This window comes from Lissotriton helveticus, chromosome 3_1 (genome assembly GCF_964261635.1).
Source record: "Lissotriton helveticus chromosome 3_1, aLisHel1.1, whole genome shotgun sequence".
Classification (NCBI taxonomy): Eukaryota; Metazoa; Chordata; class Amphibia; order Caudata; family Salamandridae; genus Lissotriton; species Lissotriton helveticus.
Window position 1 is genome coordinate 1108480370 of NC_136061.1, and position 15216 is coordinate 1108495585.

The 15216-nt window shown below is 50.8% G+C and overlaps 1 protein-coding gene across 1 annotated transcript in view; it reads left to right on the forward strand.

Moving 5' to 3' along the window:
- The window catches only part of ACVR1 (activin A receptor type 1), a 325334-nt gene that overhangs the window by 89215 nt on the left and 220903 nt on the right, over positions 1–15216 (forward strand). Inside the window, exon 2 of the mRNA XM_078681708.1 lies at positions 11497–11566. The gene's annotated coding sequence lies outside the window, so the exon portion shown is untranslated. The remainder of the gene's footprint in view (positions 1–11496; positions 11567–15216) is intronic.

Below are 15216 nucleotides of genomic sequence, written 5' to 3' on the forward strand. Positions count from 1 at the left end.
CCTCACAAGAATGGTGAAAAGTCTCCTTTTGAACTTATGCGTGGTCGCATTCCTGTAAGCAAATTGACCCCTGCTTGGTTAAAGGGTTCTGGCGGCGATGTCCCCTTAATTCATGACAATACCCTCCTTCCCATCTCTGTTGGTGACCTAGTTAAAGTTAAGCCGGGAAGACTTGCTAAGGGTCTCAGCAAGTTTAGGGGTCCTTACAGAGTCAAGAAGGTTTTTCCTCATTTCATCGTCTTAGCCAATGGTGAAAGTTGGAACTACCGCAGAGTAGCTCTCTATCAGAAACGTAAAGACTCTTCTTCTGATGACCTGTTTCCTCCTCTTAGTGTTGGTTGTAATGGTTATTTACTGTCTTCTGGTGGTCCTTCTGTGCTCAACCCCTTGTCAACTGGACGGGGGGAGGTGGGTGGTGGTGATGCCTCCACATCTTCATGTTCCTACTATAATGGTTCTGCGGTTAATTCTTCTGCTCCTGTTTCTCTTGCTCCTGCCTCTGTATCTTGTGATCCTGTTTCTTCCTCCTCTTCCTTGCTTGATGCTGGTTTGAGGAGCTCTCGCTCCCGTCGTCCACCCATGTACTTAAATGATTATGTACATTAGTGTTTCTTAATTCTTTTCCGTGTTTCCTTTCCTTACAAAGAGGGGAGATATGTTGTACAGTGCTTTGCTTCTTTCTTGCGTCAGCACTCTGGATTCCTCCCTAGGTTCTAAGTTCTGGAACTCTCCTTTGCCAGGTTGACAGTTGGAGCTGTGGTTGGACGGGGAGGCTGTTCTACCTATACCTGTACTGCAAATAAACCTCTACTTCACTTACCAGCTTATGGAGTCAACTTTTCATTTATAACAAGAGACTTGTCTGAAAGCTCCTGTATGTAAATATATTAGTAAAATAAACTTTAACCCCAGACCTGAAGAAAAACCCCACTAAAAACAGGTTTACAGCCTTTCCCACAGTGCACCCAGGACCAGGAGCGACATCACTCATCCCTTCCGGGCCACTCCAATCCTTCTGCAATTTAGAGTGAAACAAGTGTACACCTCTAAAGAACACATAACTACGCAGTAACAGCCCACTTCCCCTATTCGATCTCAGCTACCCCGCTGATCACTTGCTGACTCTATTGGCCTCGGCCGCGTGTAAAGCTTAGCAAGGTTTACGTATAAGCAAATATTGCGCACATAGAGAGTGAAATTTGGCAGATAAAAGGCATATTAAAGTGTTCAAATGCCACTTAACATGTATCAGTAATTTAAGTCCCCCTTTCTCTTTTTACAAAACATGATATACGATAATGTTTTTCCCCTCCTTTTTCATTTCTTTCATTTCTTCTATGCAAAGGCCTCTTGTTCACAATGTTTCTTTTCCACTTGTCAAGCCTTTACTGGCACTAAAGCTCCGTTTCCGTGATCGGACTTTTTAGTTTAAAAATATTGCACTCAATAAAAAGTGCTATCAAAGCAAGAACAGTAATTGTCAAGTGGGTCTGTATCCAAGAGCACATATGGGGCTTGGCCACCATGGCCCTCTGCATTCCGAGGTGACTTTTTTACCCCTGCTCGGCTCTAAACTCTCCCCACAGTCAGGTTGCGGTGCCAGTTATGTGGGGCTGTTGCTGAAAGGTCAGCTAGATGTCACGTCGCCAGCTGGCAGGAGCACTAGTTTCAGCAGAAGAATTGACTGCGGAGTACTGTGTCCAGATTTATTTCTTGGAGCCTTGAAATAGCCACGTCTGACCCGGCAGGCAGCTCGCCGAGCATGTCACTGCTGCCCTTACACACCTCCATTGTGCTGGCATCGAATGAGAGTAAACATATTAAGAATTCAGAGGGATACACGAAACTGCATTGTTGCTTAAAGAAGCATGCGAGCCAGACGGTTTAGTCAGCAAATAGACCTTTAAAGCCTTTTGGCTCGTAGCTTCCATATTAGATTACTGTTGCTTTCACGTAGTGTTTTGATTTTTGAAGTCTGTACCAACGAACCATGAAGTATGTTGCAAATGAAAACGAAACCATGTGGGCAAATCATACGTGCACTATTTTATTGAGTCAAAACATGAAAGAAGTACTGTGTACTACAGGAGCAGTCGATAGTCCGACTCCCCAGCATATTGCGGCATGGATTAGCAAATGTAGCGGCACACAAATATGGAAATTTTGCGGCACAAATATGGGCATTTTGCGGCATTTTTGCAGCACTTTGTTTTGCAATTTTTTCAACACCAAATGCAGAGATCTTATTCTTAGGCGGTATTTTACAACATGAAAGTTTACACCAAAAGCACCGTGTACAGTATTTAGGCTGCCAGGTGTATCTACTGTTATGTTATGTTATGTTAGCTGCATTTATTTTGCGCACAGCTGCTCCAGCGAAGGAGCGTCCTGGCGCATGGAAAAGGTGAACATAACACAACGCGGAAAAAATAGGTGAGAAGTCAACATAAGAAAATTAAAACAAGTGGGTTTTCACGGCGCTGCGAAATGCTAGAAGATCCTCTAAAAGGCGGATTTCCAAAGGAAGCGAATTCCAGAGAGCCGCAGCTCTCACACGGAAGGAGCGGCCGCCCATCCGGCTAAGCCTGAAACGCGGGGTAACCGCAAGGGATTGCCCTAGGGATCTGAGGGAGCGAGTCGGGACATAGGGGGATATAAGGTTATTGAGGATCTCAGGTGCCGATCCTTTTAAAATTTTAAAAGCAAGGCTGAGTGCCTTAAAATGGATTCGGCTTTTCACTGGTAACCAGTGTAAGGACCTCAGAGTGTTGGACGTGGGACATGACCTCGGCAGGCCCACCACTGCTCTCGCAGCCGCGTTCTGGACGCGCTGCAGGCGGACGATCTCAGCTTGGTTAGCTCCCAGCAGGAGCGAGCTGGCATAGTCCAGCCGGGAGATGATCGTCGCTTGGATGACCAACTGTCTCGTCGGGGCATCAAAAAATTTAAGCACCGGCCTCAGTCCGCGCAGAACACCAAAGCAGCATGCTGCCACTCTCTTAGTGTGGGTGGTAAAACATAAGGTGTGGTCGAGCCATACTCCCAGGTTTCTGAGCTCCATCACCGGTATGGGGGCAGGCCCGAGCTCCTGAGGCCACCAATTGTCCCCCCAGCAGTCCGTACTGTGTGTATCATGCATGCCGTATTTATTTTCACATTACTTTCAGCTTGAGTACCGTGTCATTGTTGCATAAATTGATTTGTATCTCCTTCGTACGCAGTGTTTAATTTGTAAAACAAATAAGTGCCAGGGCTCTCATCAGGAGACCACTGCAGCTTGCACCACGCATTGCCCCAACCATGCTGCCAATGACAGTACCAACACAACTACTAACAGTCACACTCCTACAAGTGTGGCAATTCCGCCTATTTCAGGCTCCCAAAGCATTAAGAAAGGCTTGGGCGGTAGGTAATAGTCATTTTTAATGTATATTGAATTACATAATCAACTGCTGTACTGGTCACCTCTACGTTAGCCAGACAGCACCACCCTGTGGCAGACTGTCACACTCGCCGGTGCTAACAATGAAGTGTTGGTGCCGAGCACCGGAAACCACAGACTCAAATTAAGCACTGTTAGTACGTCAGATTATATCAGCGCTTTGACATTCATTCTCCCCCATGCCCCCACCCTGACAACAATGCGAATATTGAACTAAGAGTTCAGTCATAATTGTTGTAGATATAAGGTTATATTATAGGTTCCTTTGTAGGTAGGTCAGAATTTGGACTGCTTCATAGCATTCACCACAGAGTGTAGTCAAGGTCATCTGCGCTTCACTTGGAGGCTATGGTAGGCCCAGCCTCAACCAAAATCAGTCTGCCCCACTCACTCTATTTCTTGAGGGATGTTGGCAGCCATGACCAGCCTCCTTGGTGTCAGTCTGCAGGATTTCCACCATCTGGGCCTTCAGTTCAATGTACACCCCCCCCCCCCCCCCATCCCCCTCAACCCCCCTTCAAGATTACAGCAGTCTTTCTTACCAGTAGTCCCCTTTCACCTTTCTGCCCTTACCTGAAGCTAGTAGACATTTAGGTTTCAATCATATGTATTCAATTAAACAAGGTGACAAGCAGTCCATTGGAAACTGTTTTAACCTCAATCATTATCGTGATGGATTTGGCAGACCTTAGCTTTGGAAATGTATCCCATGACCGCTAAATACATATTTTGACAAGATTTGATGACCTTTGATACATCTTCTTAGTGAACTGCGTCAGTTGCGATATTTACCACCACATTTAGAGAGTTCCAACTATTCAGGTATGCTTGTAACAGTATGCGTCATGGTCTCTCTGTTGAGTACAAGCGCTTCATCTTTAATATTTGTGGGACACCCCCATACTTCATATATCAGTGTCTCAAATATGAATCCTTTGTCACGTAGATCAAAGTGTTCCCAATGTAAAACAGTCAAACAGTCGACCATAAGGACAAGGCACGTGCTCATACCACATAGTATGTACAACCAAATTACTAGCAAGCAGCCTCCATTTTGGAAACCTCTAACAACAGCAGAATGAGACCATGAATCTTCGCCTCATCTAATTAATTATTGCTGGAGATGACGGTACATTTGCACATGTCGTGTCAGAGCTTGGATATATAATATCTGTGCCCCACACGTTCAGGTCATACTACTCTGACTTGGCGCTTGCATTTAGAAAAGGCCATTCTCGCTGCACCCCGAAGCCTAAGCCTCCAGCCCCTGTTGCCATGGTAAACCAATCAACTCAGTCCTTTGTTTTCATAGTTTCCCTTGGTGTGCTTGTTAGAAGTAGACGGTATGGGATAGCCTTTTGTGAAAAGATCATTGTAAATGTATACAATTGCAATAGAGAACGGCCTATGTGGAAATACAGGCTGAATGGCACACAACTGTGGGGAGGGACTCGGATGCTTTTCCTGGGATCCTCTTTTTTTAAGTGGAATCATGCGTTAACTGTTTGTAGACGCTGTCATGTCAGTCAGGAGCCTCGACAGTTCTGCGCCTCCTTGCACTTAACCTTGCATGAAGCCTCACAGCTCTGTGAAACCTTGTAGATGGCCTCTGGTCATCCAATTTTTTTTTTTATATTTCTTTATTTCGTTTTTGACAATTAAGTGGCCAGGGACATCTTAACTTAAGATGTCCCAGGCCACTTTCATGTCTGAGGCCTCTTGCATTTGTATCAAGTGCCATTTTAGTTTGTCTCCGCCCGCATTCCTTCAATTTCGCGGGCACTTTTGTAAAAATTGCAGCATTTTTACAAAAGTGCCGATTTCGCGGCAAATAGCGAAATCCTGGAGGGTCTGGATAGTGCTTCGAAACAACCGGTTTCTTGTTGTTTTGTGGATGTAACAGAATATCTTTAACTCCTTGCCTGCTCATGACGGAACCACGCCCTCATGAGCCACGGGCGGCGTGTGCTCCTGACGGCGTCGTTCCGTCATGCGGCTGCCGCTCCTCCCATGCAGCATCAATTCCCCGCTTGTGCGGGCGAATTATTGAGCGGGCAGGCCGTGACGGAACCATGCCGTCATGAGCACAGGCCTCCCTTGACCCATGATGGCGTGGTTCCGTCACGAACATGGCGCGCCACGCTCACCCACCAACCCCCTCTAGGGGGGGTGCGGACCGCACCGGGTGACACCCTCACATGGGGGTGACACCATCTGGTTGCGCCCCCTCCCCCCCCAGCAGGCCTCTGTACATGGCACCCCCTGCACCGCACCCGAAGGCCTCGGAGAGACTCAATCCGCTTTAAAAACAAACGCGAACAGAGATATTTTCTCACCTATTCGAATTAAAATGTTCTCATTAGTTAAAGTTTGAAAAGTGTAGTAATGAGGGGCCCCGCCATTTATATGGAAAAAGACACGGTGCTAAAGAGGGGGGCCGGGGAGGGGGGGTATTAACCGCTTGGAAATTAGTGTTTACTTTAGCTGTTTCATATCGTAAAATTCTCATGTCTACAAACTCGCTGGTGCCTTGTACACATTTCTTTTTGCATCTTGAAAAGCTTTAAAAGAGAAACCACATGAAAGCGGCAGAGAGTGTAAAAGGGGGGGTCCTGCACCCCCCCCCGGGGTTTAATGTGCGAGAGAGAGGGAGCTAGAGGGAGTAAGAAGACAGAGAGAGAGTTAGAGTGAGAAAGACAGAGAGAGAGAGGGAGCTAGAGTGAGAGACCGAGAGAGAGGGAGCTAGAGGAAGTAAGGCAGAGAGAGAGAGAGGGAGCTAGACAGAGAGAGGGAGCTAGAGGGAGTACAATAGAGAGAGAGGGAGCTAGAGGGAGCAAGACAGAGAGAGAGGGAGCAAGACAGAGAGAGAGGGAGCAAGACAGAGAGAGAGGGAGCAAGACAGAGAGAGAGGGAGCTAGAGGGAATACGAGAGAGGGAGCTAGAGGGAGATAGACAGAGAGAGAGGGAGCTTGAGGGAGCTAGACAGAGAGAGGGAGCTAGAGGGAGTAAGACAGAGAGAGAAGGAGCTAGAGGGAGCTAGACAGAGAGAGGGAGCTAGAGGGAGTAAGACAGAGAGAGAGGGAATCAGAGGGAGCTAGAGGGAGCAAGACAGAGAGAGAGGGAGCTAGACAGAGAGAGCGAGCTAGAGGGAGTAAGATAGAGAGAGAGGGAGCAAAAGGGAGTAAGACAGAGAGAGAGGGAGCTAGAGGGAGTAGAAAGAGAGAGAAGGAGCTAGAGGAGGAAGACAGAGAGAGGAGCTAGAGGGAGTACGACAGAGAGAGGAGCTAGAGGGAGTACGACAGAGAGAGGAGCCAGAGGGAGTACGACAGAGAGAGAGGGAGCTAGAGGGAGTAAGACCGAGAGAGAGGGAGCTAGAGGGAGCTAGACAGAGAGAGGGAGCTAGAGGGAGTAAGACAGGGAGAGAGGGAATCAGAGGGAGCAAGACAGAGAGAGGGAGCTAGACAGAGAGAGCACGCTAGAGGGAGTAAGATAGAGAGAGGGAGCTAGAGGGAGTACGAGAGAGAGAGAGGGAGCTAGAGGGAGGAAGACAGAGAGGAGCTAGAGGGAGTACGACAGAGAGAGAGGGAGCTAGAGGGAGTAAGACAGAGAGAGAGGAAGCTAGAGGGAGCAAGACAGAGAGAGAGGGAGCAAGACAGAGAGAGAGGGAGCAAGACAGAGAGAGAGGGAGCAAGACAGAGAGAGAGGGAGCTAGAGGGAATACGAGAGAGGGAGCTAGACAGAGAGAGAGGGAGCTTGAGGGAGCTAGACAGAGAGAGGGAGCTAGAGGGAGTAAGACAGAGAGAGAAGGAGCTAGAGGGAGCTAGACAGAGAGAGGGAGCTAGAGGGAGTAAGACAGAGAGAGAGGGAATCAGAGGGAGCTAGAGGGAGCAAGACAGAGAGAGAGGGAGCTAGACAGAGAGCGAGCTAGAGGGAGTAAGATAGAGAGAGAGGGAGCAAAAGGGAGTAAGACAGAGAGAGAGGGAGCTAGAGGGAGTAAGAGAGAGAGAGGGAGCTAGAGGGAGGAAGACAGAGAGAGGAGCTAGAGGGAGTACGACAGAGAGAGGAGCTAGAGGGAGTACGACAGAGAGAGGAGCTAGAGGGAGTACGACAGAGAGAGAGGGAGCTAGAGGGAGTAAGACCGAGAGAGAGGGAGCTAGAGGGAGCTAGACAGAGAGAGGGAGCTAGAGGGAGTAAGACAGGGAGAGAGGGAATCAGAGGGAGCAAGACAGAGAGAGGGAGCTAGACAGAGAGAGCACGCTAGAGGGAGTAAGATAGAGAGAGGGAGCTAGAGGGAGTACGAGAGAGAGAGAGGGAGCTAGAGGGAGGAAGACAGAGAGGAGCTAGAGGGAGTACGACAGAGAGAGAGGGAGCTAGAGGGAGTAAGACAGAGAGAGAGGAAGCTAGAGGGAGTAAGACCGAGAGAGAGGGAGACAGAGGGAGCAAGAGAGAGGGAGCTAGAGGGAGCTAGACAGAGAGAGGGAGCTAGAGGGAGTAAGACGGAGAGAGAGGGAGCTAGAGAGAGTAAGACAGCGAGAGAGGGAGCTAGACAGAGAGGGAGCTAGAGGGAGTAAGATAGAGAGAGAGGGAGCTACAGGGAGCTAGAGCGAGCAAGAGAGAGAGGGAGCTAGAGGGAGTAAGAGAGAGAGAGGGAGCTAGAGGGAGCAAGACAGAGAGAGGGAGCTAGAGGGACCAAGCCGTAGAGAGAGGGAGCTAGAGGGAGCTAGAGGGAGTAAGACAGAGAGAGAGGGAGCTAGGCGGAGCAAGACAGATAGAGAGGGAGCTAGAGGGAGCAAGACAGAGAGGGGGCTAGAGGGAGTAAGAGAGAGGGAGCTAGAGGGAGTAAGACAGAGAGAGAGGGAGCTATAGGGAGTAAGACAGAGAGAGAGGGAGCTAGAGGGAGTAAGACAGAGAGGGAGACAGAGGGAGTAAGACAGGGAGAGAGGGAGCTAGACAGAGAGAGGGAGCTAGAGGGATTAAGATAGAGAGAAAGGGAGCAAGACAGAGGGAGAGGGAGCTAGAGGGAGTAAGAGAGAGGGAGCTAGAGGGAGCTAGACAGAGAGATGGAGCTAGAGGGAGTAAGACAGAGAGAGGGAGCTAGAGGGAGTAAGACAGAGAGAGGGAGACAGAGGGAGCTAGAGGGAGCAAGACAGAGAGAGAGGGAGCTAGACAGAGAAAGGGAGTAAGACAGAGAGAGAGTGAGCTAGAGGGCTCTTGACAGAGAGAGGGAGCTAGAGGGAGTAAGAGAGAGGGAGCTAGAGGGAGCAAGACAGAGTGAGCGGGAGCTAGAGGGAGTAAGACAGAGAGAGCTAGAGGGAGCAAGACAGAGAGAGAGGGGGCTAGAGGGAGTAAGAGAGAGAGGGAGCTAGAGGGAGTAAGAGCGAGGGGGCTAGAGGGAGTAAGACGGAGAGGAAGCTAGAGGGAGTAAGACAGAGAGAGGAGCTAGAGGGAGTACGACAGAGAGAGGAGCTAGAGGGAGTACGACAGAGAGAGAGGGAGCTAGAGGGAGTAAGACCGAGAGGGAGCTAGAGGGAGCTAGACAGAGAGAGGGAGCTAGAGGGAGTAAGACAGGGAGAGAGGGAATCAGAGGGAGCAAGACAGAGAGAGGGAGCTAGACAGAGAGAGCACGCTAGAGGGAGTAAGATAGAGAGAGGGAGCTAGAGGGAGCAAGACAGAGAGATGGAGCTAGAGGGAGTAAGACAGAGAGAGGGAGCTAGAGGGAGTAAGACAGAGAGAGGGAGACAGAGGGAGCTAGAGGGAGCAAGACAGAGAGAGAGGGAGCTAGACAGAGAAAGGGAGTAAGACAGAGAGAGAGTGAGCTAGAGGGCTCTTGACAGAGAGAGGGAGCTAGAGGGAGTAAGAGAGAGGGAGCTAGAGGGAGCAAGACAGAGTGAGCGGGAGCTAGAGGGAGTAAGACAGAGAGAGCTAGAGGGAGCAAGACAGAGAGAGAGGGGGCTAGAGGGAGTAAGAGAGAGAGGGAGCTAGAGGGAGTAAGAGCGAGGGGGCTAGAGGGAGTAAGACGGAGAGGAAGCTAGAGGGAGTAAGACAGAGAGAGGGAGCTAGAGGGAGCAAGACAGAGAGAGAGGGAGCTAGAGGGAGTAAGAGAGAGAGAGAGGGAGCTAGAGGGAGTAAGAGAGAGTTGGAGCTAGAGAGAGTGAGACAGAGAGAGGGAGTGAGACAGAGAGAGGGAGCAAGACAGAGAGAGGGAGTTAGAGGGAGTAAGAGAGAGAGGGAGCTAGAGGGAGCAAGGCAGAGAGAGAGAGAGGGAGTTAGAGGGAGTAAGACACAGAGAGAGGGAGACAGAGGGAGCTAGAGGGAGTAAGACCGAGAGAGGGAGCTAGACAGAGAGAGGGAGCTAGAGGGAGTAAGACAGTACCTAGCATCGTACATTTCCGACAGAGGTGGTCCATGGGGTAAGTCGTGAGGGGGTGATACCATGAGTTACCCGCACCAGTTACACCAACCCCAGTGACGCCACTGACCCCCTCCGCCGCGTCGCAATTTGCGCAGCGGCCAAGGGGTTAAGAAGGAAATTGCAGTTAAGCAGATTTCTTATTAGTTGGAGCTTCCCAACTGCTGTCATAGATAAAAAAAATATATATATATTTTTGTAGACCCATGAAAGAAAAACTAACCTTTTGATATTGTTCTCATTTGAAATTTCATTTCTACTATTTAACTCCTTAAACTTTAGTTGAAATGACTGTAAGTGAAACAAAAACATACATTTAGTGGGCCAATATCCTTGCATATGTGGAGTGCCATTTTTACAAAGAGCAGTGCCCAAAATGCATGTTTGCACCAGGTCGTTGGTGTAAATGCCAGTGTCAAATTGCCTTCATTAGTGCAAAGCTTTCAGTTTCTCCCCTCCTCTGGTAGACCGGATGGATCGTGGGGCTGACATTGAAGGGGTTGTGTGAGTTGTATGAGGTGTTGATAATGTTTGCTTAGAAAAAAAGCTTCCATTTAAAGTCGTTAAAGGCCAGGGGCTGTATCACAGATACAGCACGTTTTCCTTGATGGCGCTAACAAGGAAATTGTGCTGTATTAGGATGAATGTGCTGTCCTTACTGCCTTGGGGACAGCGCATTCATGTGAAAAACAAAGCAGCTACTATGAAGCTGCTCCGTGTTTCACAGTGTAGGTGGGAACCCGCCTGCTTTTTGCAGGGGGATTAGAGATCCCATTGCAGCCGGGTGTATTGAGTGACTGCACCCGCCTGCAAGGGGATGTCTGGGGGGGTCCATTGGACCACCTCCCCCCCCCCCCCTCTATGGGGCTACCATCAAAAGACGCACTGACAATGCACCACCTTTTAAGTGGTGCACTGTCAGTGCGCATCCTGACACTTTCTTAGCCTCTGCACCTGCGTCTATAATATGGCACGGGTGCAGGGGCACAGGGATTCCCTCATTTGCATGGGACCTCGCCCCCATGCAAATGCGGGAACACCCTCTGAAGGTAGTGCTGACGATTTATGTGCGCCAGTGCTATCGGTATTACAGAAGGGGACGCACAAGCATCTGTGGCCCCTTCTCTAATACCAAAGTGCCCCAGAGGCGTGCAAAGCAGGAGTTAAAGCCAGTTGCTCCCCTAGGGCACTTCCGTAATACAGCCCCTGATGTGTAAGATGTATGTTAAAGTAAACATCCCCCACGCTTTCCTTCTGTGTGTTCTTAAATGCTCTCTTTTCTCCTTTACGCTTGTATCGTCCAAATTTGTATAACGTAGATTGGTTGCTTATCGGTTCTTAATATTGAAGAATGACACTAGACAAAATGCTGTATGTAGTTGTACTGTATTTACCATATTAAAAAAAGATTAATTAAAAAAATCAGTTTCTCATGTTATTTATTTTATTCTATTTGGGCGTTCGCACTTTTCACAGTAAATGTCAGAAGGTCCGACCTCTTAGTACACCATCTTATCCGTAACATTTTAAGAAAGGTTTTGCACAAACAAATACTAGTTTTGAATGGGGTAGAGACCGAACTGTGCCAAATTGCATGTCCATATAAAAATCATTTGTTAACGTTTTTCTCTTCTTTCACATTTAGAGCCTTTTATCACCGTGGCTGTCTCATTTGGAGTGAATGAAATTGGAACATTGCCGCTTCTGCACTTCAGGTATGAAACATTTCATGCATAGGCTTGTTTCCTGCCGTAGACTGCCTGCCACTTTTACTTCAGATAATGGCATCTTTTACAATGACAATAAGCAAGAAAAGTTACTTAAAATGATTAAATGTCTTGAAGGTCAGATCACTGTATATTCGTGTACACGGATTTTGGCTGGATTCACATGCATTTCTTTAAAACATTTTTTTTTCATACTGTTTTTACTGGATATTGTCTAGTGCATTAAGAAGTCAATTGTCTTCTCCTTTCCCCCAAGAGAGCCATGATTATAACATTTTTGGCGGTAGTCTCCTTTTTTAGGTCTCGTGACCTATCAATGCGCATGCGCATTGAGAGAAGCGAGACTATAGGGCTTTAAACAAAGCTTACCTAACTGCAGCGATTTGGTGCTGTGCCCGTGGCTTTTAGGTCAATGCGCAAGCGCATTGACCTAAAATGCGCGTGCACAGCATCAAATCGCCAGCCATCTGTTCCCCAGCTTGGATCTCCTGGCTGCTCCTCCCCTAATTATCCGCACATCAAAGGCTGCTCCCGCCCCCTGCTTCACACTTCAAACGAATGCTACCGAGAGCATTTCCCGGCCGGCCGCTTTTAATTTCATTTCGCAAGCAGTTCCCCCTCCTCCCTCTCCTGACTTTCTCCTGCCTGCCACACCAATCCAAACTGAGGCGCTGCTGCTCCAGTCCCTGTATTACTCCCACTCATCTATGATTAGGAATAAAAGACTGTCGGTTAAAAACAGTTTCAAGATAAAAATGGTTTCCCATTACTTTTGCAGAATGTTCTGCATTTCCTTAACCGCCTCCAACTCTCCGACTTTCACATGCACATACCACTTTGCTGATACTGACCGAGACATGCGCTTTATAGGCAGGAAATAGAATTCTACAGGAAACAATACTACCGAAGACCATTCGAGGGTGTGAGCTCAATGCCACCGAAGAGTACGTACAATTATTATACTTAAAGTTCAGTCAACTACCCTTGATGCACGGACAACCTTTGAAGAAAGTGAAAAGCATGTACCCTCACCCACCCTCAACCCCTCACCCTCACTCACCCTCAACCCCTAACCCTCACCCTCACTCACCCTCAACCCCTCACCCTCACTCACCCTCACCCTCACTCACCCTCAACCCCTCACCCTCACTCACCCTCAACCCCTCACCCTCACCCTCACTCACCCTCAACCCCTCACCCTCACTCACCCTCACCCACCCTCACCCACCCTCACCCTCACTCACCCTCACTCACCCTCACCCACCCTCACCCTCACCCACCCTCACCCTCCCTCACCCTCACTCACCCTCACTCACCCTCACTCACCCTCACTCACCTTCACCCTCACCCTCACCCTCACTCACCCTCAACCCCTCCACCCACCCTCACCCTCACTCACCCTCAACCCCTCACTCACCCTCAACCCCTCACCCTCACTCACCCTCAACCCCTCACCCTCACCCACCCTCACCCACCCTCACCCACCCTCACCCTCACTCTTCCTCAACCCCTCACCCTCACCCTCACTCACCCTCAACCCCTCACCCTCACTCACCCTCACCCTCAACCCCCTCAACCCCTCACCCTCAACCCCCTCAACCCCTCACCCTCACTCACCCTCAGCCCCTCACCCTCACTCACCCTCAACCCTCACTCACCCTCAACCCCTCACTCACCCCCAACCCCTCTCACCCTCACTCTCACTCACCCTCACTCACCCTCAACCCCTTCACCCTCACCCCCTCACCCTCACCCACCCTCACCCTCACTCACCCTCAACCCCTCACCCTCACCCACTCACCCTCACCCTCACCCACCCTCACCCTCACCCTCACCCTCACTCAACCCCTCACCCTCACTCTCACTCTCACCCTCACCCTCACTCTCACTCTCACTCTCACTCTCACTCTCACTCTCACTCTCACTCTCACTCACCCTCACCCTCACTCTCACTCTCACTCACCCTCACTCTCACTCACCCTCACTCTCACTCACCCTCACTCTCACTCACCCTCACTCACCCTCACCCTCACTCACCCTCACTCACCCTCACTCACCCTCACTCACCCTCACTCACCCTCACTCACCCTCACTCACCCTCACTCACCCTCACTCACCCTCACTCACCCTCACTCACCCTCACTCACTCACCCTCACTCACCCTCACCCTCCCTCACTCACCCTCACTCACCCTCACTCACCCTCACTCACCCTCACTCACCCTCACTCACCCTCACTCACCCTCACCCTCACCCTCCCTCAACCCCTCACTCACCCTCACCCTCACTCACCCTCAACCCCTCACCCTCACCCTCACTCACCCTCACCCTCACTCACCCTCAACCCCTCACCCTCACCCTCACTCACCCTCACCCTCACTCACCCTCAACCCCTCACCCTCACTCACCCTCAACCCCTCACCCTCACTCACCCTCAACCCCTCACCCTCACCCTCACTCACCCTCACTCACCCTCACTCACCCTCACTCACCCTCACTCACCCTCACTCACCCCTCACTCACCCTCAACCCCTCACCCTCAACCCCTCACCCTCACTCACCCTCAACCCCTCACCCTCACTCACCCTCAACCCCTCACCCTCACTCACCCTCAACCCCTCACCCTCACTCACCCTCACTCACCCTCACTCACCCTCACTCACCCTCACTCACCCTCACTCACCCTCACTCACCCTCACTCACCCTCACTCACCCTCACTCACCCTCACTCACCCTCACTCACCCTCACCCACCCTCAACCTCACTCACCCTCACTCACCCTCAACCCCTCACCCTCACCCTCACTCACCCTCAACCCCTCACCCTCACCCCCTCACCCTCAACCCCTCACCCTCAACCCCTCACCCTCAACCCCTCACCCTCAACCCCTCACCCTCAACCCCTCACCCTCAACCCCTCACCCTCAACCCCTCACCCTCACCCCCTCACCCTCAACCCCTCACCCTCACCCCCTCACCCTCACTCACCCTCAACCCCTCACCCTCACTCACCCTCAACCCCTCACTCACCCTCACTCACCCTCACTCACCCTCACTCACCCTCACTCACCCTCACTCACCCACCCTCACCCACCCTCACCCACTTCACCCTCACTCACCCTCAACCCCTCACCCTCACTCACCCTCAACCACTCACCCTCACTCACCCTCACTCACCCTCACCCTCACTCACCCTCACCCACCCTCACCCACCCTCAACCCCTCACCCTCTCACCCTCAACCCCTCACCCTCTCACCCTCACCCTCTCACCCTCACCCTCACTCACCCTCAACCCCTCACCCTCACTCACCCTCAACCCCTCACCCTCACTCACCCTCACTCACCCTCACTCACCCTCAACCCCTCACCCTCACTCACCCTCACCCTCAAACCCTCACCCTCACCCTCACTCACCCTCAACCCCTCACCCTCACCCTCACTCACCCTCAACCCCTCACCCTCAACCCCCTCACCCTCACTCACCCTCACCCTTAACCCCTCACCCTCAACCCCTCACTCACCCTCACCCTCAACCCCTCACCCTCAACCCCTCACCCTCAACCCCTCACCCTCAACCCCTCACCCTCAACCCCTCACCCTCAACCCCTCACCCTCAACCCCTCACCCTCAACCCCTCAC